General features: G+C 41.1%; 1 long non-coding RNA gene across 1 annotated transcript in view; it reads right to left on the reverse strand.

Annotated features, from left to right (window-relative positions):
* Positions 1-292: 292 nt before the first annotated feature.
* LOC134299178 (uncharacterized) overlaps positions 293-24,579 on the reverse strand; it is a 30,094-nt gene continuing 5,807 nt past the window's right edge. The window contains exons 2-3 of the long non-coding RNA XR_010006337.1: positions 13,178-13,275; positions 293-2,381 (exon numbers count right to left, since the gene is read on the reverse strand). This is a non-coding gene — a long non-coding RNA (uncharacterized LOC134299178). The remainder of the gene's footprint in view (positions 2,382-13,177; positions 13,276-24,579) is intronic.

Consider the following 24,579-nt stretch of genomic DNA (forward strand, 5'->3'; position numbering starts at 1 on the left):
GGAGAGGAAACTTCCTGTGTTGGGGGGAAAGTGTCTGGCGACACTTTCCCTCTAGCTGGGGGCGAGGCCTCCGCTGGAACTCACACAACGTCATGTGATCTCTGGTGTGGGGCTCCATTCTCTGGATGGGGTGAAAGCATCTTAGGATGCTGAATTCACCCTATCTAATGGTCCTTAGTCAAAGTTTAAGAGATTTGTCTTGGTCCATATTTGCAAGAAAATGGAGTCCTCACATTGGAAACCTAGAATCCTATCATCATTATCATCATCATCATCATCATCATCATCATCATCATCATCATCATCATCAATTTTATTTGGTATCCATCTCTCCTCACAGCTTTAGGCGGGTCACAACATAGTCAAAACCAGAGCTGGCCCTAGGTATTTTTCAAGTGTAGGTGAACAGAATTTTGCCCCCCCCCCCCCCAAACCAATCACTGAAAAATAAAAGCATTGGATAAGCGAAAATGTTTGATAATAAGGAGGGATTAAGGAAAAGCCTATTAAACATCAAATTACATTAAGATTTTACAAATTAAGCACTAAAACATCATGTTTTACAACAAATCAACAGAAAAAGCAGTTCAATACCTTGCGGAGGCAGGCCGCAGGAGACAGGAGTTGCCTCGATGGCGCCCCCAACAGGATGGCGCCACAGGCAACTGCCTAGTTGGCCTGGTGGTTGAACCGCCTCTGGTCAAAACCTATCACCATAAATACATGCAATGAAATGCATATATTAAAATACATGGACAGATATCTGAGGGTGTGTTTCAACAAAAAAGTAACATTGGAAAAGTCCACACAGGAAAATGAGTGCTTTTAAACAGCATCTAGGTCAACTAAGGTCAAACAGTTTTTGCAGATTAAAACATGAGTACAAAGTTATACATGTTTGGGGTGCAGTGGGAGCAAATAAAAGTAATTTAATCCTCTTAAAAACACATACACAATGAAAGCAAGCATGAACCAGGTATAGATGTGGGCTGATATCAGTATTATAGATGTGAACAGTCTTTGCCCATCCATCACTTTTGTTACATGTTAACTGCATTGTGCTGAATGTCACATTTCTTTAAAACAGTGGTTCTCAACCTGGTGTCCCCAGATGATTTTGGCCTACAATTCCCAGAGATCCCAGTCAGTTTACCTGCTGTCAGGATTTCTGGGAGTTGAAGGCCAAAGACATCTGGGGACCCCAGGTTGAGAATCACTGCTTTAAGATATATATGTAAAATTTGAAATAACCTAGATTACATGCTTTTTCTCCCCATTTTCACATAGCATGAACAACAACATTCATATAACAATGGGATGTTAGTGCTGAATGAGGGCTTTCAATAGCATCATACAAGAATTCAAACTTTTACACATGGGGCTGGCTCAAGACAAGAAGTCATTTCACACTACATAGTCATAGTGTTATGGTGCTGCCAGGGCAATCTCATGAAGAATCTTGAGTTTTGCCGTTTGGGGAGGTATATTTGGAAGTTTCTACCAAAAAGGACTCATTAAACTATTAGTCCCAGAATTCCACAGAAAACAGACATGGTGATTTAAAAGAATCATAGTGCTATGATTTAGGTGTGTGAAACAGCCGAAAGAACAAGACTTCTTTTGCCTTGACTCTATACTCAAAAAGCTTGTTGCGAAAATCATTTTTCCCAATACTGGTAATAGAAGAGCTGACATATACCTTTCTCCTCTAAGACCTTGTTGCACTACCCATTTCATTTTACCTAATAGTAGGACTGGCCTTGTCCTTGACCACTCCAAAAGACCTAAGAGATTTGTATGAGTGGACTCTGCATCATACCATTAACTCTAGCAACAGCAGCTGTGAAGCTATTCTGCATCCTCTGACTTTATTTAGAATCATTCACACCACCTTTGACCAGTTCACACTGAGGCAGCCCTTATACGTCCTTCTGGGAAAGCAGAGAAAAAAAATCTGTGAAATAACAGTTGTCAGAAAGCCAAAGGCAGAATGCTTCTGTCACATTTCTTTATGATTTCTTTTGTTGCCAGTATTGGTGTTCCATGGGAACTGAACATCGGTATGGGGAGCTCAGAGCTGATGCCTCGTACCATTACTTGGATTTCTCTCTCTCTCTCTCTCTCTCTCTCTCTCTCTCTCTCTCTCTCTCTCTCTCTCTCTCTCTTTTTTTTTTTTAAAGTAAAGTGCATTGGGATAATGCCAGATCTAAAAATATGTTGGTGAAGTCAGACAAACAAATAAATGATGTGAAAAGATTCTGCAGCTTCTTCTTCTTTCTTTTGAAGAATATTCATGAGAATCCAAGCGCCTGCCTCTCTGACTGAAGATCAGACAGTGCTTTGTCTTGGCGTTTAATCATTTTTATATCCAACACTCAGCCCTAGAGAGAAAGAAGAGGCAAGTAGTCAAGTTTATGCTCACTAAAAATAAACTTGCAGACTGGCTCGATTCTTCCATAGGAAAATGTAAACAACTGTCATCTCTTTTGGAAAAGAAGTTTTGCCCCGCTTGTGACTCCTCCAGCAGAACTAGATGAAGGGTTCTCCCCCACCACACACACTTTAGTTCCTGTTAGAGATTTGTTTCCATAACTGAGACAGATCACTTATACTTCTGGGAAATGAAATTATTGTTTGCAGCCAGTTTTTAAAATATTCTGATTCACACTGAAGTGTAAGGAAGCTTTTAAGCCAGCTTCTCCTCACCACACTCAAGGTTCAGGTCTGAAGGCAACACTTGCATTAGTTATGTAAACAAAATGGTCTGGCATAATTTGTAAGTCCCAGGCCCTCCATAGATTCTGGCTCTGTCAAAGTTACACATTCTTAACTAAGTAGTTGCTCATACTTTCTGTTTGTGTGGGTCAGGAGGTGGATGAAGAGATGGAAATGGATTATATGTTTTCCAGAATGGTAGCTGTGTTAGTTTATCAAAGAAAAAGCAACAGAGAGTCTGGTGGCACCATAGCAGCTAGCAGGTTTGGCTTGGCATAAGCTTTCATGGACTGCAGGCTAATTCATTAGATGCATGGAATACTGACTCAATTAACAGACTATTACATACACACTGTGGGAGAGTTGTGGGGAAAATGAACTGCAAATACACACATTAATTGCTATCTTAACTTACTTACTTAGGTGATCCCTCGTTGTCCGAATTTCATGGCCTTCCAAGTATAGTATCTTGGTGATGGATATGTAGGTCACTATAGAGCCCTATTCTTTACCCGCATGTTCTTCCACAGTGAGGACATCGATTTCCAGGTGGAAGGCGGTCCTGGTTAGGATTGGCTTGACACACCTTCCTCTTGGCACATTTCTCCCTTTCTCCCTCCATTCGTGCCTCTTCAAATTCCACAGCATTGCTGGTCACAGCTGACCTCCAACTAGAGCACTCAAGGGCCAGTGCTTCCCTGTTTTCGGTATCTATGTCACAGTTTTTAAGGTTAGCTTTAAGCCCATCTTTAAATCTTTTTTCTTGTCCACCAACATTCTGTTTTCCGTTCTTGAGTTGGGAGTATAGTAACTGCTTGGGGAGACCGTGATCGAGCATTCAGACAACATACTAGTCCAGTGGCATAGGAACATTGCTTCAATTCTAGTGGTTTTTGCTTCTTCCCGTACACTGACATTTGTCTACCTGTCTTCCTAAGAGATTTTTGGATGCAACACTGATGGAATCGTTCCAGGAGTTGAGTGTGACATCTGTAGATAGTCCAAATTTTGCAGGCATATAGCAGGGCTGAGAGGACAATAGCTTTATAAACAAGCACCTTGGTATCCCTACGGATATTCTGATCCTCAAACACTCTCTGCTTCATTCAGAAAAATGCTGCACTCGCAGAGCTCAGGCAATGTTGACACTGAAACAATAAGTACTCTTAACAATAAGTACTGACAAACAGTAATTGGGTAGTGATACAATTGGGTAGTGTGGCCAAGTCACAAAAAGAATGGCTTGTTCACTGTATAAATCCTTCTGAAAGAGAAGATTATAAAGTTGCTTCTTTGATGTTTTCCATAAATTCCTTAATGTTGTACTACTACCAACACAAATAAATGTTTTCTCCATGCTGGAAGATCCCTATGATTAGGAGGAATTTAAGTCCAACTTCAAGCTGGGAATTATAAGGAGTTGGCTTTCTCTTCATCTCAGGTTTGTCAAGGCTACAGGAAGCTAAATTTTTGGTTGGAGGCCGCACATCTCCCACAGTCTATGAGGTGCCAGACAGATGTGGAATTTAAATCAGACTGGTGTACCAAGAGTCCCCAGAAATGCACAATATTTTCATACATTTTGTCATGTCACAAGATATTGGAAACATTGATACAAAATTTCTCGATAACTTTTGTCAGCTGGAAAATGAAGGAAGACTTGAAAGAATAACTGCAGCTCATCTGAGCAAGATGACGATGATGGTGCAATAGAGAGGATGAAGGAGCTCTTCGCTTCAATTCCCAGCATATCTAGGTAGGTTGAGAAAGCATCTTGCCTAAAACAACATGCACCTACAGTCTGCAGACAAAAACTGAGCTAAACGGATGAAGGAAGCATCCTGTGTTCCTCTTTTTTCCAGCCCTGCCTCACATTAGAAGAAACCACTGAGATCTTTTGCAGAAAAGACCTTGTTTTGACATTCAGTAACAAGATTAGCCTGCAGAGAAGTTTACAAGATGTTATCTCCTGAGCATGGAGAAAATGTGCCGTTTTAAAATGTGGGTATAATTAGTGGACTTTATAAGGCTTTTTATTGCTTTGTAGCTTCATGTAAATTCATCTTAGATAAGGATTGTTTAAATTTGCAGGAGGTCAGAGGATGGAGAGAAAAAGAGTCTCTGCTCTCAGCTTGTATAAACAGGTTTTTGAATGCCTACAAAAATTAGACTCATTGGAAACACAGCCAACTGTTATAATGAGTACCAGGTTTGTTTGCTTTTTAATTGGCCCATAATGCAAAGAACTTGAAAGCATACTGGTGTCTTACTAAAGAAGTGTATAGAGTTCCTTAATATGAGGGTGATTCTTAATTGGAACAGGATTCTTTCCTGCATTGAAGAGCCATGGCCATCCCTTTCATTGGGTAGAGTACTGAGGATTTACTCACAGATGACATATTCTATGTTATATAGAGCTACTAGCCAGGCTTTGAAGCTGAAAGGCCATTCAATGCTAATCAAGGTAGCCAACTGCAACATTCACACTCGCCTCAAGCAGACAAGTTTTTTCTACCACCCTGGACCTTCCACAGATATATAAACCCCACTTGACTAGTTTCCAATATACCTCGCAACCACTGAGGATGCCTGCCATAAATGTGGATGAAACGTCAGGAAAGAATGCTTCAGGAACATGGCCATACAGCCCAGAAAAATCACAGCAACCCAGTGATTCTGGCCATGAAAGCCTTCAACAAGACATATTTTGACTTCTATATGTATTTATTTATTTTTTATTTATTACATGCATTTATACCCCTCCCTTCTCCCCAAGGGGACTCAGAGTGGCTTACATTCTGCCACGAGGGCCATCAACAAATATACTATAAAACAAAACAATTAAAACATGATAAAAATATACAAAAATTAAAATGCTGCAAGGCAGCGATATTGCACCATCCTCAGTCATTCAATACTGCTACAATTCCAGATTTGCGATCCGATTACATTAGCCAATGAGCTTATTCGCTGAATGCCTGGGCGCAGAGCCAAGTTTTTAGTTTTCTTCTAAATCCCAGGAGGGATGGGGTTTGCCGGATATCGCTGGGGAGGGAGTTCTACAGCCGAGGAGCCACCACCGAGAAGGCCCTGTCCCTTGTCCCCACCAGTCGCGCCTGCGAGGCAGGTGGGATCGAGAGCAGGGCCTCCCCGGAAGATCTTAAGGTTCTAACGGGCTCATAGGAGGAGATACGTTCGGATAGATAGGCAGGACCAGAACCGTTTAGGGCTTTGTAGGTCAAAACCAGCACTTTGAATTGGGCTTGGTAGCATATCGGCAGCCAGTGGAGCTGGCTTAACAGGGGGTTGTACGCTCCCTGTAAGCCGCTCCCGTTATTAACCTGGCTGCCGCCCGCTGCACCAGCTGGAGCTTCCGGGCTGTCTTCAAAGGCAGCCCCACGTAGAGTGCGTTGCAGTAATCCAGCCAGGATGTGACCAGAGCGTGGACCACCGTGGCCAAGTCAGACCTCCCAAGGAACGGGCGCAGCTGGCGCACGAGGCGGAGTTGTGCGAAGGCTCTCCTGGTCACCGCTGAAACCTGAGGCTCCAGGCTCAGCGATAAGTCCAGGATCATCCCCAGACTGCGAACCTGCGTCTTTAGGGGGAGTGCGACCCCGTCCAACACAGGCTGTAACCCTATTCCCTGTTCAGCCTTGCGACTAACCAGGAGGACCTCCGTCTTGTCTGGATTCAATTTCAATTTATTGGCCCCCATCCAGATATGTAGAAGATAGCAAGGTGTTGGGGAAAAGAAGAATATTTTATGGATGTAGCCCACCTTGTACCTAGAGGTAGCTGGCAGCCTCCATGTCAGTGGGTTTAGCACTTTAAAATTCAGATTAAAACCTCTAGTTGACTCACCATTCATGAAAGTCATCCACAGCAAATGCCTGAATAACCTAAATTTGTCTGCCCCCTTGAAGTATAGATGAATTGGTGCCTTGTCACCAAATTTCAAATAAAAATAAACTGTCCACCCACTTAGCTGGCCCTTTGTTTCAGCAACATGTCTTGTATGCGCTCTGAGAGGAGCTAAGCCTATGTACATGGATGTGCAAATAGGATGCTTCCATGCAACCTCTAAATATTTGCTTGCAAAGGCTACAAAAAGAGGAGACTGGTAAGCCTAAGTAAAGCCAGGCAGTCTTGACTCATGAAATGGGGAGGGGAGGGGGGGAATAAGGGAAATGAACATATAAACCAGAGGCCTGTCTGGGACCAGTCAGAAATAGAGATAGGGGCAGGGGGGATAAGAATGGATTAAATGAAGGGCAGAGATAGGACCTCTTAGAAATAGAGAAATCATTAGGTTTAAGAATGGATAAGATCACAACTGGGACTTTGATTTGCATTGCAATTGTTGTCTTCATTTTTGAGCAGAATACAGAATTTGTACACAGTAACTATTTTCAGATAGCTATTCTAAAACAAAGTATGTTCATTTTCATGTTTTTTTCTGGAGTGAACTCTTTATATCATTCACAATGCTCTCACTCAGTTACTCTTCCTCCTTTGCTAATTACTTTCTGTTATTGGTTAATATCTGCCAATTGGTCTTTGCTGGTACGTTTTTACTAATATCCTGCTATACGTGTTGCCTATGAGGACTCAGTGTACCAGGTTTGTCTCCTATTATTTTATAAGCTTTGTTTAAGATTCATATTAAACTAGCTCAGGACAACGTAAAAACAATACATCTGTGAAGAAGATGACTCATAGGAGCATAATACAGTTTTACTGGAAAACTCACATTTATGCCAGATATATTTCAAGCTGCAGTGGCTGGATAGTTCCATGCCAGTAGGGTGATGAATCCATCCCAAGTTTTAGTCTGTACTCTAAAGGTGCTACCCAGGGTCATGAACATTATCCCTAAAATAGGTGAATGTCTTGAAAAGTTCACTAACAGTTCATCACCTTGAACAGTTCAGACTAAATCCGAGAGTGGGTTGACTGTTGCACTGTCATGGAAGGGACCAGCTGCTCCTGATATAAAGAACTACAGGAACTATGAAATTATTATCTGTTAATATTGATGCCAGTTCTGAGAGGTATCATGGTAAAAATTAACAAAGAGCAAAGTAAGTGTTTCTTACCAGAATAAGGGTCCCAGGTTGCTTGTTTTATATAGGACATCCCATATTAGGAGTTCTAAAGTGTGGTCCTATATCAGGGTAATATGGGTATCCCAAATCCCATACTTGAGAGTGAGCCCACGTGTACTTCCACTAACTTATTCCCCTGTCCCCAGGATTTAGTACAAATGCAGTAATCAGAATCTATTATGATTGCTTGCCATAACAAGAATTTCATAGGACTTTTGTTTCCTGAAAAATTTGAAGTATTACAGGAGCCCTGAGATCTCGTACTGTTTCCCAGAAAATTCTGTAACCCTTCACCTGACTTGCAAATTAGTCCACTGTCATCTTTTGGACCGTTTCCCCTACAAGTTCCTGCATCACTGCTGTCAGAACTTGTACAAGAGGAAGGTTCATAAATCTTGACTCAAATGGTCCACTTTCTTTCCTGCTCCAAATGGCATGATTTTTTTTTTTGGTGTCAGGAGCGACTTGAAAAACTGCAAGTCACTTCTGGTGTGAGAGAATGGGCTGTCTGCAAAGATGTTGCCCAGGGAACACCTGGATATGTTGATGTTTTTACCATGTCTTCTCTCATGTCCCTGCATGGAGCTGGAGCTAATAGAGGGAGCTCATCCACGCTCTCCCCAGGTTGGATTCGAACTGACAACCTTCAGATCAGCAACCCAACCTTCAAATCAGCAGTCCTGCTGACACAAGGGTTTAACCCACTGAGCTCCAATTCCATGGTCTGCTGTCTATCTTACTAGTCTCCTCCAATCATTCTTGGACCTTTTTGTGTTTTGACATGGAACAAATGTTTGTTGCACTGATTCGGGGAATCCTGCTACCAGCTGAATAAAATGAGGGGAAATGGAGAGATAAAATAAATAAATTATTCTTGTTCTCCAGACCAATGTCTGAAGTCTCAGTGAACTGCTGTGCTTCTTTGGGTCTCTAGGCAGGTAGACTAATCCCAGGGCCCTTCCACACAGCCATATAACCCAGAATATCAAGGTGATTCAGAATACCTGCTTTGAACTGGGTTATCTGAGTCCACACTGCCATACAACCCAATGCAAAGCAGATAGTTTGGGATTTTATATAGCTATGTGGAAGGAGCCTCAGAGTTAGCAAGGACTCTGCCTGGAGAAGCACAATAGTTAACTGATACTTCACAGTCCTGAGACCTTAATAAATGATAGATGGAAAGTATATTGAAAATATTTATTTCCATGTCAAAAGGTGGTTCCTTGCTGTTGGGTAGAATATTAGAACAGTTTCTACAGTTCTGTATATTTGAACATCCTGAAGTATTGTGGAGGAATTATTCTGTGGAGAAATACAAGAGACCCTTTGTCTCCAAAACACTCATACACCACCTACAAAAATCCAACAGGTTTCCAATTCAGAAAATAAGTTTCCTGTGTAGAAAATACTCTTGCTCACACAGAAAATATGTTCTTTGTACAAAAAAAATCCGTATATTTCCTTTGCAGAATAATCCCTTCACAACACTTTGGAGCATTGATATGAGAATACTGTAAAGATATACATGTTTTCTCCTGCACAGATGATAAAAACTAGAGTAATTGTTTATCTTTGTCTGCCCAGGTAATCAAGAATTTACATCTCTGCCCTAAATATAATATTATTTTTGCATGACTTAGATATTTGAATTGCACACATGTTCCTTTGGAACTGCAGGTTTTGTGTCTTGTCACACATGAAAGGAGGGAAGGGAGAAAACCCTGATGAATGGCCTCCATTGTTCAAAAACAAAAAGGCACCCAATTTTAGAAACTGCCTTCTGTGAAGCAGTGTCAAAGTGACTCTGACAAAACAATCTTAGATAGGTCTTCTCAAAAATAATCCCAGTCGAGTTCAGTGGGGGATTACTATAAGAAGCAGAGGAAGTTACGCTGGCCAGTGGAAATACTAAAAAGTTCATATGTTGGTTGGTTACACTGTTCTTAAGCCAAGCAGAAAGTCAAAAGAATGTGAGCAAACTTCAGCAAGCAAGTTATTATTAAAAATCAGGGAGAAGTGAAGGAAAGATTTTATGTCCAAGCCATGCCACACACATTTTGTTGTCTAGAGACTGATTGTTTACAGTTCACTTCCAGAGGTTGAAATTTACTGTATTCATTGAAAGAATGTATCCTCTTCCTTTCTGTGGGGATAGCTCAAAATGTAAAGGAGTTTAAGCACAAAGATCCAGTGATGAATAATAATAGTTAAGGTTTTGTTTTTTTTGTTTTTGTTTTTTAAAAACCAACCAAAATAGTATCTGCAATGAAAGAAAAGCAATTAAAATAACTGCATTTTTTAAAAGCCTGGGAAAACATGAAAAGGTCATTGGCCGATACTGAAAGTATTCAAGAGTAGGTGCCAGCTAAAGCTCTGTAGAGATTTCTAACACTGGGAACACAGAGATTTTTAACACTCAAGAATGTCATAACCTTAAAGGAAAAGACCCTGAAATGAAGGCTTCCAAAGATAAACCAGAGCATATGTGCAGCTTGGGAGTAAGGATGGAAGTCCTTCATTTACCCAGCTCCTAAGCAATGCAGAGCTTTAAAGGTAAACACCTATGATATTGTGAACCGTGCTCAGAGGCAGAGTTCTTTAAGGGTAAAGTTGTATGTTCAGGGTTTATAAAGCCCGCTAATTGAAGAAACCGAGAGCAGAAATAGCATGCAGAGCTCTTTCCTCCTACAGTCCACAACCTTTTCCCCACAACATCCCCAGCATCTGGCATCAAATGTGGTTGCCTTGTTTGGCTGGTCTTCATAACAGTAAAACCCTACAGGCAGTATCTCAATATCAGTCCCTGGACAACAACAGCAAGAGAGAGTTTTTGCCTCTGTGTCCTTCACGTCAGTTTCCCAGGAGCATCCAGTTGTGGGAAACAGGATGCTGGACAGGATGGGTCTTTGATCTGATCCACCAGGGCCCTTCTTCTCTTCTTATGTCCTTAACTGGAGAGGTATGTTCCCAGGAGCTGGCCCGGCCCCCAGTCAGTAACCTAGCAGCTGTGTTTTGGACTAATGAACATTTCTGGGAAATTTTGAAAAACGGCCTCACATATAACATGTTGCAGCCTTTATATATGAGAAGCAGTACTCTGGGGAGAGAAGGCTGTAGAGGAGGAATGGAGCTGAAATAGATGCTTACTGGAGGATGAGAGCTGCTTGCTTTAATTTCCCATACAGCCTTTTAAGAACACAGTGCACCAATATATTACACAAAATCTATCAGAGCTTTACCTCCAAGGAAACAAGCAGCTTCAATTGTGTTGCTTGTGCTGCATGACTACAATCTTGTCAGTGGTATGTATTTGTATATATACTTTAGGGAGTTGGAATATAATATATCTACCCCCCTTCTTTCTCACTTCTTCATTAGATATGCCCCCTCCGTTACATGATACACTTGAAATTTAGAACAAAATCTTGTTGGATAGTAACAAATGTTACAGCAAGACACTTGTGACTGTTTCATACAGCCTCATCAGACAGGCAAAATTGCCCATCGTACGTCACTTCCACTTCACTTCCGTGATAAGCCATGGCAGCGGCAACACAGGAGGCTTCTTGCATTGCATAGAAAAACCATGTAAACCAGACAGCAGACACGTCTCCCTGTGGGAAGGGTTGAGGGGGAAGGTGGGTGATGCGGGGCGTTGAATGACAGGTCCTCCCTGCAGGTCCCTATGGATTTGCCACAATGTGAGGCAAATCCCAGCCTTAATGTGATGAGGTCCTTAGTCTTAATTGCTATGTTGTCACTAGTTTCTTTTATCAGTTGAGTAACAATGGTTACTAATATATATTTGCCTTTCAGGAACAATTCAGACTGTGACACAGGACTTTATCACCCAAGGCAGGCAACCAGGCATTCCAGCTGGACCATCATTCCATCACACAATGCATCACACTATTGGTATGCCTCTTCTCTGAGATTCTGCAATCCCTAGCTATTGACAGATAAATCTGTCAATAGCTTCCAAGCTTCCAACATTTATAAAATAATTCCCAAAGGTCTAAATTTTAAAATCATGTCAGAAGTGACTTGAGAACATACTGCAAGTTGCTTCAGGTGTGAGAGAATTGGCCAGGGGATGCCCTGATGTGTTATGTTCCTGCTGGGAGGCTTCTCTCATGTCCCCACAAGCTAGAGCTGACAGACAGGAGCTCACTCCATCTCATGGATTCAAACTGGCAACCTTCAGGTCAGCAGTTCAGCTGACACAAGGGTTTAGCCCATTGCGCCACCGCAGTTCCATATCTAAATGAGACATGACAATAATAACACTCAGAATTCCACAAATAGAATAGAAACTATGATATGTTGTGTATCTAGGGCTTATCGTAGATAAGAGCAGACCCACTGAAATCAGTGGGACTCATATTACTCATGGCTAGTATACGTCCCATGAATATAACTGACCTATATGTATGATTAGGACTGGATCCAATCCAATGGCATTTTTATCTTTCTGAACATTGGCATAGCTCCTTTGCCCTCAACAGGCATTTTATCTGGATACTTATAATCAAAATTTCAAAATGCTTTTTTGGCATCAGCAACAATCACAGACATGTATGATGTTTTCCCCTTTTCCATTAAAGTTGTCATAGGAGAATTCACTGAAGTCAGATAGCAGATAGAGTAAAATGCCATCTGTGCTGTTAAATGAGTATCCAGACATTTTTGAAGAGGATTTTAAATGTTCTCTATTAATGAAAGGTCCATTTGATGAAACACCGCAGATTTTAACTTCTGGAAAGATCTAGGCCAGAGGAATTCAAGAGAGTAGGTGAGCATGTGAATCTCATGTGGTCTCTGTTAGTGGTTGGAACAAAGCCTCTCTGTGGAAAACTCACCCAAAGGTGTTTTTGTACAATGATAAGAACTGTGTTCAATATGGAGCCCCCGGTGGTGCAATGGGTTAAACCCTTGTGCTGGCAGGTCTGCTGACTTGAAGGTTGGGTTGCTGACCTAAAGGTTGCTGGTTCAAATCTGGGGAGAGCACGGATGAGCTACCTTTGTCAGCTCCGGCTCCCCATGTGGGACATGAGAGAAGCCTCCCATAAGGATGGTAAAAACATCAAAAACATCTGCGCAACCCCTGGGCAATGTCCTTGCAGACAGCCAATTCTCTCACACCAGTTTCTCAAGTTGCTCTGGCACAAAAAAATTACTCAAAGTAAAAGAGAAAAGTGATTTAACATAACACATACACCCCTCCCATGATCATTGTTCATGTTACAGGTCTTTTCAAACTAATCCTGAATACACAGCAGAGGGTAGATGGTTGGGAGGAGTGTGCCAGTGAGAGGTTGGTATTTGGGAAAGATGGCCATAGATCTAGATCTTACCTGTACTTTAGAATGCAGTGGAGGGGAACACAATTCCTATACAGCGGTTTCCATGCCCAAGTGTTCCTATATCTCTTTCTCTGACACCCACCTTCTCTCTGTCAATCAAAAAGACATGATTAGTTACTGTATGTTTACGACAGATGGAGAACTAACTGAAAGGAACAAATCCATCTCCTTTTGTCTTCCCAACTTTGCCATAATTCTTATACTGTGGTAGCTCTATCATGAGGCATAATGCTTTGGCTTCAGGTAGCAGTTTTGAAGTATAATGAAAAGGCAACACATTTTTAGTTATTTACTTTTTTGTGTTGTGGAGATTTATCACCAGAAGAGAGAGAAGGAAGCCTTTCCATCTCATATGCTAAAAGAATGTGGCTGTCTCTGAATAGCATTCATTTTAATTTGAGTAACTGGTGTGTGCCATTTGTTATTCTAATTCATGCAGCAAAATCTCCTGTCCTTATGTGTTCTTGCTTGCTAATAATGTCTTCAAAGATCTTTCAAAGTGCTTTACATACTTCACCTTTTTTTTAAAGCAAGCTGTATTAAAATGCCAGGACCACCCAGTGATCCCTGGAACAGAATACAAACTCAAATCTGCTTTTCCCAGGTCCACACCCAAACCTGAGTCTAATGAAACTATTTTGAAAATGTTCCAGTCATTGGGAATATAAAGGCTTCTGACTGATTGATCAGATGGCATATTTTATGCTGAGATGGTAACTACCTAATCTCCCACACACACAAGGCTGCCAAGAAGCTGAGCTACTCTTCTGTTTAAAATTCAGTTGTTTCATGTGCTACTATTTTGTTTGAAAAACTGAGTAGTAGAAACAGTAGGCAAAGGTCCATCTGGATGTGTGGGTTCTCCACATTCACTGTGGATACTCTCATCAGCATGTTGTTTTACAAAAAGAGTGGGCAAAATGTGGCCCATTGAGCTCATTTTTCTGGTCTCTAAACCATCCACAGTCACCTAAACCTTCCTAACTCCTTCCCATTTTAAACATATGGTGGGGTGGTGATAGAGAGAATATCACCTAGAAAGCCCCATGAAAACATGATACCCCTTCAAGCACCCATTCTACCCCAGTGAAATACATAAAATACATATTAAAGGTATGACAGAAAAGTAATGAGACTGATTTTCTTTTAACCATGAAATTTATTCCGTGTTATCCCCTTAAAGTAGTTCCCTTGGGCAGCTGCACATTGACAGAACCATTGTTTCCATTCTTCATAGCAGTGCTGGATCCTGAACGATTCTCCTTAGCTCATCGGTTATGTTCCTCTGGATATTATCCAAAGTACCAAAATAGCACCCTTTCAGGTAGTTTTTGAGCTGGGGCAATAAAAAGAAGTCACAAGCAATGAGATCTGGCAAACACAGAAGCTGGGGAATCACATGAATGCTTTTTTTCTGCCAAAATTTCATTGTTGGAGTCTGCCGAGTGAAATGGGGCATTGTTGTGGTACAACATCCAAGTGTATACAATGCCTGCTCACACACATGTCGCCCTCTTTCTGTGTCCTGTTTTGCTCCAGAAACAGCCTTACAACAAGAGTAAAAGTAACTAAGAAAACTTTACTTCAGCATAATAATAATAATAATAATAATAATAATAATAATAATAATAATAATAATGCAAAACAGCAGTAAAGGAAGCAAAAGTTAAAGTTCCAAAGCAATGCAAGGTCTTACAGCAGATGTGAAACAAAAGTCTTTGGCAACAAGTCTTCACAACAAACAGGAGCAAGAGTCTTTGGCAAAAAAGGCTTACAGTATACAGGAACACGAGTCTGGCAAGAAGTCTTTTGCAAAGCCAACGCTGAAGCTGTAGCATGTAGATTGAAACACAAATGCACCAGGAAGGTTGGTTGCTGCTAACATTGACTACTAGCTTCACTGCTAATGTATAGCCCTGAGCTCTCAGCACAAATTTTCCTAGGGCAAGGTCTGATTGCTCAGTATTTTTGCCATGATTCCTCACAACCTCTGAGGATGCCTGCCACAAATGTGGGCGAAACGTCAGGAGAGAAAGCTTCTGGAATATGGCCATACAGCCTGACTCACAGCAACCCAGTGATTCCGCCCATCAAAGCCTTTGACAATACATTGTTTGCTCTTATTTGTCTAAAAAGTATACAGCTAATGATATTTCAATATAAATAGAACTGAGAATTGTCAACAGGTCCTGATAAAAGCAATGATAAACACCAATGAGGAAGACATTTTCAGTTTTGCTAGTGTCAATTATCATTTTATGCATTCTGTTTTTATGCATTACAATATTTTTAAATATATACATGAAAGTATAGGAATGCATGAATTACAAATTAGCCTGAATACACCCACTTTTGTTTTTACTGAATTTTTGAAAGTATGCCTTTAAAGCCAATAACAGCTCCTAACAATAACACATTTTCTCCTCTTCCCATTTTTTTAAAGTGTTTATTTTCCTGCTTATTGGCCAGGCCACCCAATTTGAGCTGCTTAAAGATTTCTTGCAAGTTGAAGCCTGTAGTAACAGTAAAATTATTTTTGCTGGATGTATAATGGAACGATGTATCAGCTGGTGAGCAAGAGCAATCTTGGCCTGCTTGCCAAAGAAAGGGCTTCTCATTGCAACACAAACAACAGTAAAACTGCATTCCCTGGAAAAAGAAAATGGTCCCACAATTAATCTTCCATTTTATAGGCAACATACATGTTGTCAAATAAGCTGCTATTAAATTGTAATTGATTTTTATTTTATTTTTAAATTGTATTTTACAAGGTGTTTATCTGCTGCCAAATCTCCTTGGCAAACCAAATGTGTCATATATCACAGAGTCTTTGGCTTGCCAAGGATGTCACAGTGAAGGCAAAGTGATTATTCAGCATTGATAATCTCGTTCCTTTGGGATCAAGCTCCTTCTCACTGTTGTCATACAGACCATTTATGAATTGTGAAAATAATTTATAGGGGACTAAGCTGGTTTCTTGACCGCATCAGTGACAGAGTACTGACCTGTAGGCTAGATTTTGTGTCAATAATTTATTAAAGATACATGTTTTCCCTTGGCCATCTTGACCTGAAATCCAGATGCTGCCTTTTGTAAGGAAAATATTTTAACATGCACAGGTAATCCCCAAATAAGTTGCATTTGTTGGAACAGCTACATTTTTTCAGTGTAGCTCCAGCCAAAAATATATTTTTAAACTTTGGATAGCATAGGGAAGGGTTAACACCCCTGCAGTATTTGTTTTGCTGTCTGTGCCCCTGTTCAGAAGATTTCGCCTCACCTTCTATCCCTGTGATAATTGCATTTTGAAAAAATTGACTTGTTGTATAAACGATTGGTAAAAAAAATTCAGTTGCGTTACCTTTCCCCATGATAAGTCTTTCAGAGGTGAATTTCCCTTCCTAGGGGAAGATTTCTCTCACTTCCTGTTGTCTCACCCCTGTTCTTGACTATGAATCATTTGTAAGTCTGATGTTTGTAACTCAGAGACTGCCTGTACTGTGTATGGAGCATTTCCTTCCCATTCAGTGGCTACTGGGAATTTTAAGTACACAAGACACAAGGAGAGTAGTAATGGATATGAATTCTCCTCCAGAGAGTCATGTTGATTAATTTCTGTTATTGATTAGTTGATTATAACCTTCGGTTCATTTTGTAAACTCAAAGATGGAGAATGTGGCTCTTCTCTTCCACATATTATTTTAACAATAGCTCTGTGAGTTAGGTCAAGCTGAGACAGCAAATAGCCCAAGAAAACCAAAAGCTCAGAGCTCAGTAAAGACTGGGACCTAGATCTCCCAAGTCCAGTTTTATCACCAACCACTATATTAGTCTTGCATTTCTTGCTGGTGAAATGGAAGAGTTCATTCTATAACTTTCAATGGAAAAGTATTTGTGTACCCTTGATACTGGGTGGTGAATTTAGCCATTTAGAGGTTGGGGGGCTGGAATGTATATATCTAGCCGCAACGTATCCAGAGTCTAAATATGCTAAATGTACCTCTGAATGCATATGCTAGTTCTAGTTCACAACAATAGTGCCATATTGTACATGAATTCTCCTTTGGTAACTGTCTATACATGGTAGTCTTCAAGATGACATTGAATATTTGTATTTCTCATGTTGTTGCAACAGACTAATATGGCATTTCTTTGACATTTAGATCCTGATGTATATCCCATTGTCTCATAAGGGGCCTGATCTGATAAAAGATGAAAACTCATTCAGGTAATCAAGGAATGACATCTGCAAGCTGACTCATAAAAGAAATGCATGAACTTAGTACTTAGCGTGGAGCCACAATGGCGCGATGGGTTAAACCCTTGTGCCGGTTGTACTGCTGACCTGAAGTTTGGGTTGCTGACCTGAAGTTGCTAGTTCAAATCTGCGAGATGGGATGAGCTCCCATCTGTCAACTCTAGCTTGTGGGGACATGAGAGAAGCTTTCCAGCAGGATAGTAATACATCTGGGTGTCCCCTGGGCAACGTCTCTGTAGATGGCCAGTTCTCTCACACCAGAAACGACTTGCAGTATGTTCTCAAGTTGCTTCTGACACACAAAAAGAAAACACCAAAAAATACTTAGTGTCACTATCTATCTCTCTTTTATAAAGCACCAACCTTGCAACTTGTTTTATTTTGCAATTTGTATCCTTGGATACATATATATTTAGAGGTATGTAACATGTTTTGCTTGTCCGTGCCTAGACACGGTTGCTTGCATGTGCTTGAAGATTGCAACAGGTGTTTAGTTGTGCTCATCTCTTGTCACTCAAAGGAAAAGTATTTGCTCCTGCAAGGATGGCCAGGTTTGAAATCAAAGATAAATGTTGACAAGGCTTTCTGTTTAAAGGAGGGATTGAGTTCTAGAGGGCGGATCCTCAAATACGATCAAGAAGGAATTGCAGCCTTGCAGCATTCCATGGCATCAGTCTTCATTTCTGGTTATGTTTTAGTAGCATACAAGAGAAATAAACAGCATTCTCACTGATCTTTCTGAATATGTGACAGGCATCCATTACAGTTGCTTTTTCCCACAGCAAAACAGTTGCCAACCTGCTTCAGGGACCTTCCGTGGCACAGTGGGTTAAGCCCTTGTGTCGGCAGGACTGATGACTTGAAGGTTGGGTTGCTGGCCTGAAGGTTGCCAGTTCGAGAGCACAGATGAGCTCCCTCTATCAGCTCCAGCTCCATGTGGGGACGTGAGAGAAGCCTCCCACAAGTATAGTAAAAACATCAAAACATCCAGGCATCCCCTGGGCAACATCCTTGCAGATGGCCAATTTCCCACACCAGAAGCAATTTGCTGTTTCTCAAGTCACTGCTGACATGAAAAAAAAAATCCTGCTTCATTATTTTTGGCAGCAGCTGAAGAACTCTATATACCTATATCTATAGTTCTTCTGAGAAATGCCAAACAATGAGTTCCTATCACTGTTAAAATTTCTTCTTATTTTTCTTTGCAGACTAGAAATAATGACCCAATCAAATTGAAAATGTGAGGGGGCGGGAAGTGTTTTTGTTTTTGTTGTAAAGCAGTGAAAAATTTAATCATGTTCAATGTATTATTGAAGGCTTTCATGGCCGGAATCACTGGATTGCTGTGCGTTTTTTCAGGCAGAATGGCATATCTCAGTAGCATTCTCTCCTAATGTTATAATGTTATGACATAATGGTCAGACTACACAGAGAAACCATTGAAATCCATAAGCACATGGACAATTTCAACAGAAAGGAGGAAACCATGAATATGAACAAAATCTGGTTACCAGTATTTTTTTTAAAATCAGAATTAAGACAGTAAATAATGAACACCACTCAGAAACAGAAGAACTCCATACAATAAGCAATCAAGGACCAGTTAACACCTCCCAAACAGAGGATGCCCCCAAGCAACAAAGGTGAGGCTAACTCGATGCAGATACCCACACTGATTGACTTTGCAATTTCATGGCTACTCAAATGCTAATTCAAGCTTACTAATTACAACGTTCACACTTTCTTTAAATGGACAAAGGTTATTTCTCCCACTGTGAACATTCCACAGGTGTGTGTGTGTGTGTGTGTGTGTGTGTGTGTGTGTGTGTATATATATATATATATATCTCCGTACACTCCACTTGCCTCACTGCCAACAGAACCTCTGAAGATACCAGCCAGAGATGCAGGAGAAATGTTAGGAGAGAATGCTACTGGACCATGGCCATACAGGCCAAAAAACTCACAGCAACCCACCTTAATTATGATGATTTTGCCCCCCCCCCCCAAAATTCCAGAAGATGTTTCAGCATCACTTACATGCAACCATTTTGTGTCTGCAAAAGATCTTCAATAGAACCAAGAAAATCTGAAATGTGCAATGAAGCATAAGAATAAAACAACCAAATGAGCACACACAACTATGAAATCAGCTATCCTTTTAAATGTGTGATGGTTATGCTGTTTTTCTTAATGGGAGAATCAAACTAGGATCATTTTGTGTTGGTCAGACTCATCTGGAATACTGTGCCCAGTTCTGGACACCATAGTTCAAGAAAGATATTGGCATACTGGAACATATCCAGAGGAGAGTGATCAAAATGATCAAAGTTCTGGAAGCCAACCCCTATGAGGAATGGCTTTGAGAGCTGGGAAGATTTAGCCAGGAGAAAAGAAGGCTGGAAGTGGACATGATAGCCTTTGAAAAATATTTGAAAGGAAGTCATATTGAAGATGGAATAGGCTTGTTTACTGCTGCTCTGGAGACTAGGACATGGGGCAATGGACTCAAACTGTTAAGAAAGAGATTCCATTTTATTATTAGGAAAAATGTCCTGATGGCAAGAGCTTCTTTGACAGTAGATGTGGTGGATCCTCCTTTTTTGGAGGTACCCAAAATAAGACCTGTGGGCCAGATGCAGCCCTCCAAGGTAGTTTACCTGGCTCCCACCTTGAACTTTAGGCTTAGGCTCACCCTAGGTCTGAAACGACTTGATGGCGCACAACAACAATCCTAACTAACTTGACTATCTCATCAGCCAATATTTCTTTTAAATATTTAATTGTTCTTTCATGAGGTTTCATTTATTGCAGTACAAATAAGACATGTGCAATGTGTATTGGTGTGTTTTTCAAACTATAGTCTGGCCCCGCAACAGTCTGAGGCCCTCTACTTTAAAAGGTTTGAGGAGCCTTAGCCTAAATTGGGTAGTCCTCCAAGGAAAAATGGGATCACAGTAGATGATTTTTCTAGTTTCCTCCATCTCTATTTTCTATGATTTGTCAATGAATTTTAGCTGCAGATTTAGGAAGCCTCTCTCCCTAAACTATGTGTTTAATTTGGTGATGATAAAAACAACCTATGGTAATTTTAACTTTCCTAAATGCTCACTGTTGCTTTGCTCCAACATATTATAGGAAATTAAGGGTCTGTGGCCCATCTTTGTTGCCAGGCAAGCATGCAACCAGTGCCTAGAGAATTATACTGGGATGCTGTTTTCATGGTAGTTGCCCAAAGATTATGGGCACATGGTTGGAAACTGAAGGACAATTGTTCAGGCATGCAGGAAAGGATTAATTTCCTGCATGCCATGTGGGGGAAAGGAGCCAGCAAGTCATCCCTGTTTCTTCCCTTAACATTATCCTGGAGCAGAGAACAACAATTTGAAAAGGAGAGCCTCCTCTGCACTTGGAGGCTTTCTGTGTGATCCAGTACTTTGGAAAACCACTTGCAGATGGCGACTCTGCATGCTGTCTTCCATATTCCAATTTTAGTGCTGTTTTCCTTACAAAAAAAGGATATGATGGAGATGTATAAAATCATGTAGAAAAAATAGTCAGGGAGACTATTGGTAATACCAGAAGTTTAAATGATCTTCTGAACCTGGAGGGTGTGAGTTTCAAATCAGATAAAATAAATTCCTTCTTCATATAATGCATGGTTATTTTGTGGAATTCAGTGCCACAAAATTTCATTATAACCTTCATTTTGGATGGCTTTAAAAGGAAGCTTGATGAATTCATGAAGGAAAGCTTCTAGTCTGGGTGGCTGTACATCACCTCCAGCATCAGAGCTGGTATCCTTCAGAAGGTGTTGAATACAAATTGCTGGATACAACTGAGTGTTTTTCAATCTGCAACTGGTCAGCACTGTGTAAGCCCAATGGTGTACTAGTTGAACTTTGGGCTCTCAATGTGGCAAGGAGCCATAGTGGCGCAATGGGTTAAACCCTTGTGCCGGCTGGACTGCTGGCCTGAAGTTTGGGTTGCTGACCTGAAGGTTGCCAGCTCGAATCCGTGAGATGGGGTGAGCTCCCATCTGTCAGCTCTAGCTTGCGGGGACATGAGAGAAGCCTCCCAGCAGGATGGTAACACATCTGGGCGTCCCCTGGGCAACATCTCTATAGATGGCCAATTTTCTCATATCAGAATCAATTTGCGGTGTGTTCTCAAGTAGCTTCTGACATGATAAAAAAACTCAACGTGGAGTTTCTTATGTTCTCATGAGGAAAGAAGGTGCGGCTAGCCTGTTTCTTTTCCTTACATAGTCAGATAAATCCTATCCGAAATGCCTGCTGCGTATGGTCAAATAAGAACAAAGGAACAGTCAAATAGGAATTAGTCCATCACGGCTAATACCATCTCCACTGACAGTGGCAGAAACTCCCCAGAGGTTCATCTCTCAATTAGTCTTAGGCCTTTAGGATGCAGAGCATGTACGCCACCAATCTGGACTAGACTAGAAAGCCAATTCGTATGTTCTTATTGAATTCTTGTTTTCATTTCTTCCATCTCCCTTTAAAAGCTTGGCCCATATGTAGGGTTTTTCATTTCTGTTTGAAATTATTAGCACTTGAACTAGCTAGCTCCCTCACCTCATTCTGAAAGCCCTCCTGTGAAAGCAAATTCTGTTAAATGAACCTGTTTTCATTCTTAGCACATAATTTCACTGAAGTAAGTGCTAAATAATTAGCCCTGGGAAAGACTGATAAAGGATGGCTGCTGGAATCAACCACACACTCTTGTTTCTAATTATGTAGCATCCTAGCTACATTTTAATTAAAAATATGACCCAAATACTAATTTCCTCTTGCCTTGGAAAAAGTCTTTGTGGATATTTATAAAACAGATGATGCAGAGCCTTGGAATTCTTCATTTTCAGAAATGGATTATGTGCTGGAATAAGAAATGGAAGAAGATCCATGTTATTTTTAACCTCAATGCACTAGCAGAACAATTTTCAATCAGAGGTGTGCATTTTAATATTGGCAGGCAGAGCATTTTTAATTTTGCCTGCTTGCAGGTATGCTCCCCATCCATTATCATTCAAGCATCCCTAAATATGAAGACTTTTACAAGCACAACATGCATTAAGAAGTGTCCTCCATGTGTTCATTAAAGCTTACTCTAAAATAAATGTGCAAAGAATGGATTGCAGGCAGACTTTGTTATTCCTGGAGAGTCACAAAGACAATATATCTTAGTTTTTTCATAAATTAGTACCCTTCTGATTTAAAATTCCCAAGGATGTTTAGCCACATAGGAGTCCCGGTGATTCAATTTCACCAGATCTTTTTGAGAGGCTCAGCTGCACAAATCTAATATGAGGGTAGGATGAAATCTCAACTGCCTCCCATTCCAGGATCCATGTGCATTAGGACTGGGGGGGAAAGGACACTTGCATTCTGTGGGTTTGGATTTATTTTATTCCAACAAGGATATCAGGGCTTTCTTAAGTATAGTTTTCCACTTGACATTAAGTCTAGTCGTGTCCGACTCTGGGGGGATGGTGTTCATCTCCATTTCTAAATTGAAGAGCCGGCATTGTTCATAGACACCTCCAAGTTAATGTGGCCAGCATGACTCCATGGAGCACCGTTACCTTCCCGCAGAAGCAGTACCTATTAATTTACTCAGATTTGAATGTTTTCAAACTGCTGGATTGACAGAAGCTGGGGCTAACAGCAGGAGTTCACCCTGCTCCCCGGATTCGAACCACCTACCTTTCAGCCAGCAAGTTCAGCAGTGGTTAACCTGCTGCGTGACTGGGGGCTCCTTTCTTAAGTATAACCATGTCATATATCCAAAGGATTGTTGTACCCAAACATCCATAGTTAGAAAAACAAGGTAAATTAAATTAAAATAAAACACATACGTCTGTAATTTAAGTATAGGGTCGGTTCATGGTCCCTCAGATTGTTGTGGGGGCCAGACTTAAGTTTGAAAACCAGATGAACAAATTCCTATGTACACTGCACATATTTTATTTGTAGTGCAAAAAAACCCATAATTGAACAATACTTAATCAACATAAACCTACCAGTATTTCAATGGGAAGTGTGTATCTGTTTTTGGCTGATGAGATAGTCAAGTTAATTAGAATTGTTGTTGTTGTTGAGTGCCTTCAATTCATTTCAGACTTACAGCGACCCTAAGTCTCAAGTTTAGGGCAAGGGCTGGGTAAACGACTTTAGGGGGCCGCATCTGGCTCGCTGGCCTTAGTTTGGGGACCCCTGCCTTAAGGTCACCATAAGTAAAAAATGACTTGAAGACACACAACAACAGTATAAGTCTGAAATTGGGGGACACTGTGTACTGTACTGTATTTATTTATTTATTTCCATCATTTCTATCCCGCCCTTCTCACCCAAAGGGACTCAGGGCAGCTTACAAAACTGGCAGAATTCGATGCCAATACACAACAATGCAAAAGAATAAAACATAAACAGTTAAATACAGATTTAAAGCAATACAAAATACTTGAGCCATTCATCCACAAAACCTTGTACATAAACCTTAGTCCAGCCCAGTCGAAGCCAACAAATCTTATTCTTTGAACGCTTGCTCACATAGCCAGGTCTTCACTTTCTTTCTAAAACTCAAAAGGGATGGAGCCTGCCGGATGTCATTAAGGAGGGAGTTCCACAGCCGAGGAGCCACCACTGAGAAGGCCCTGTCTCTCGTCCCCGCCAGCCGCACCTGTGAGGCTGGCGGGACCGAGAGCAGGGCCTTCCCTAAAGATCTTAAATTATGTGGTAGGTCATAGCGGGAGACACGTTCGGACAAGTAAGCTAGGCCAGAACCGTTTAGAGCTTTATAGGCTAAAGCCAGCACTTTGAATCATGCTCAGTAGCTAATCGGCAGCCAGTGGAGCTGACGTAACAGAGGAGTAGTGCACTCCCTGTACACCGCTCTGGTTAACAACCTGGCTGCCTCCCATTGGACTAATTGAAGCTTCCAAACAGTCTTCAAAGGCAGCCCCACGTAGAGCGTGTTGCAGTAGTCTAATTGGGATGTAACAAGAGCATGGACCACCGTGGCCAAGTCCGGCTTCCCAAGATATGGACGCAGCTGCCGCACAAGTTTTACCTGTGCAAAGGCTCCCCTAGCCACCGCTGATACCTGAGGCTCCAGG

This window comes from Anolis carolinensis, chromosome 5 (assembly GCF_035594765.1).
Source record: "Anolis carolinensis isolate JA03-04 chromosome 5, rAnoCar3.1.pri, whole genome shotgun sequence".
NCBI lineage: Eukaryota > Metazoa > Chordata > Lepidosauria > Squamata > Dactyloidae > Anolis > Anolis carolinensis.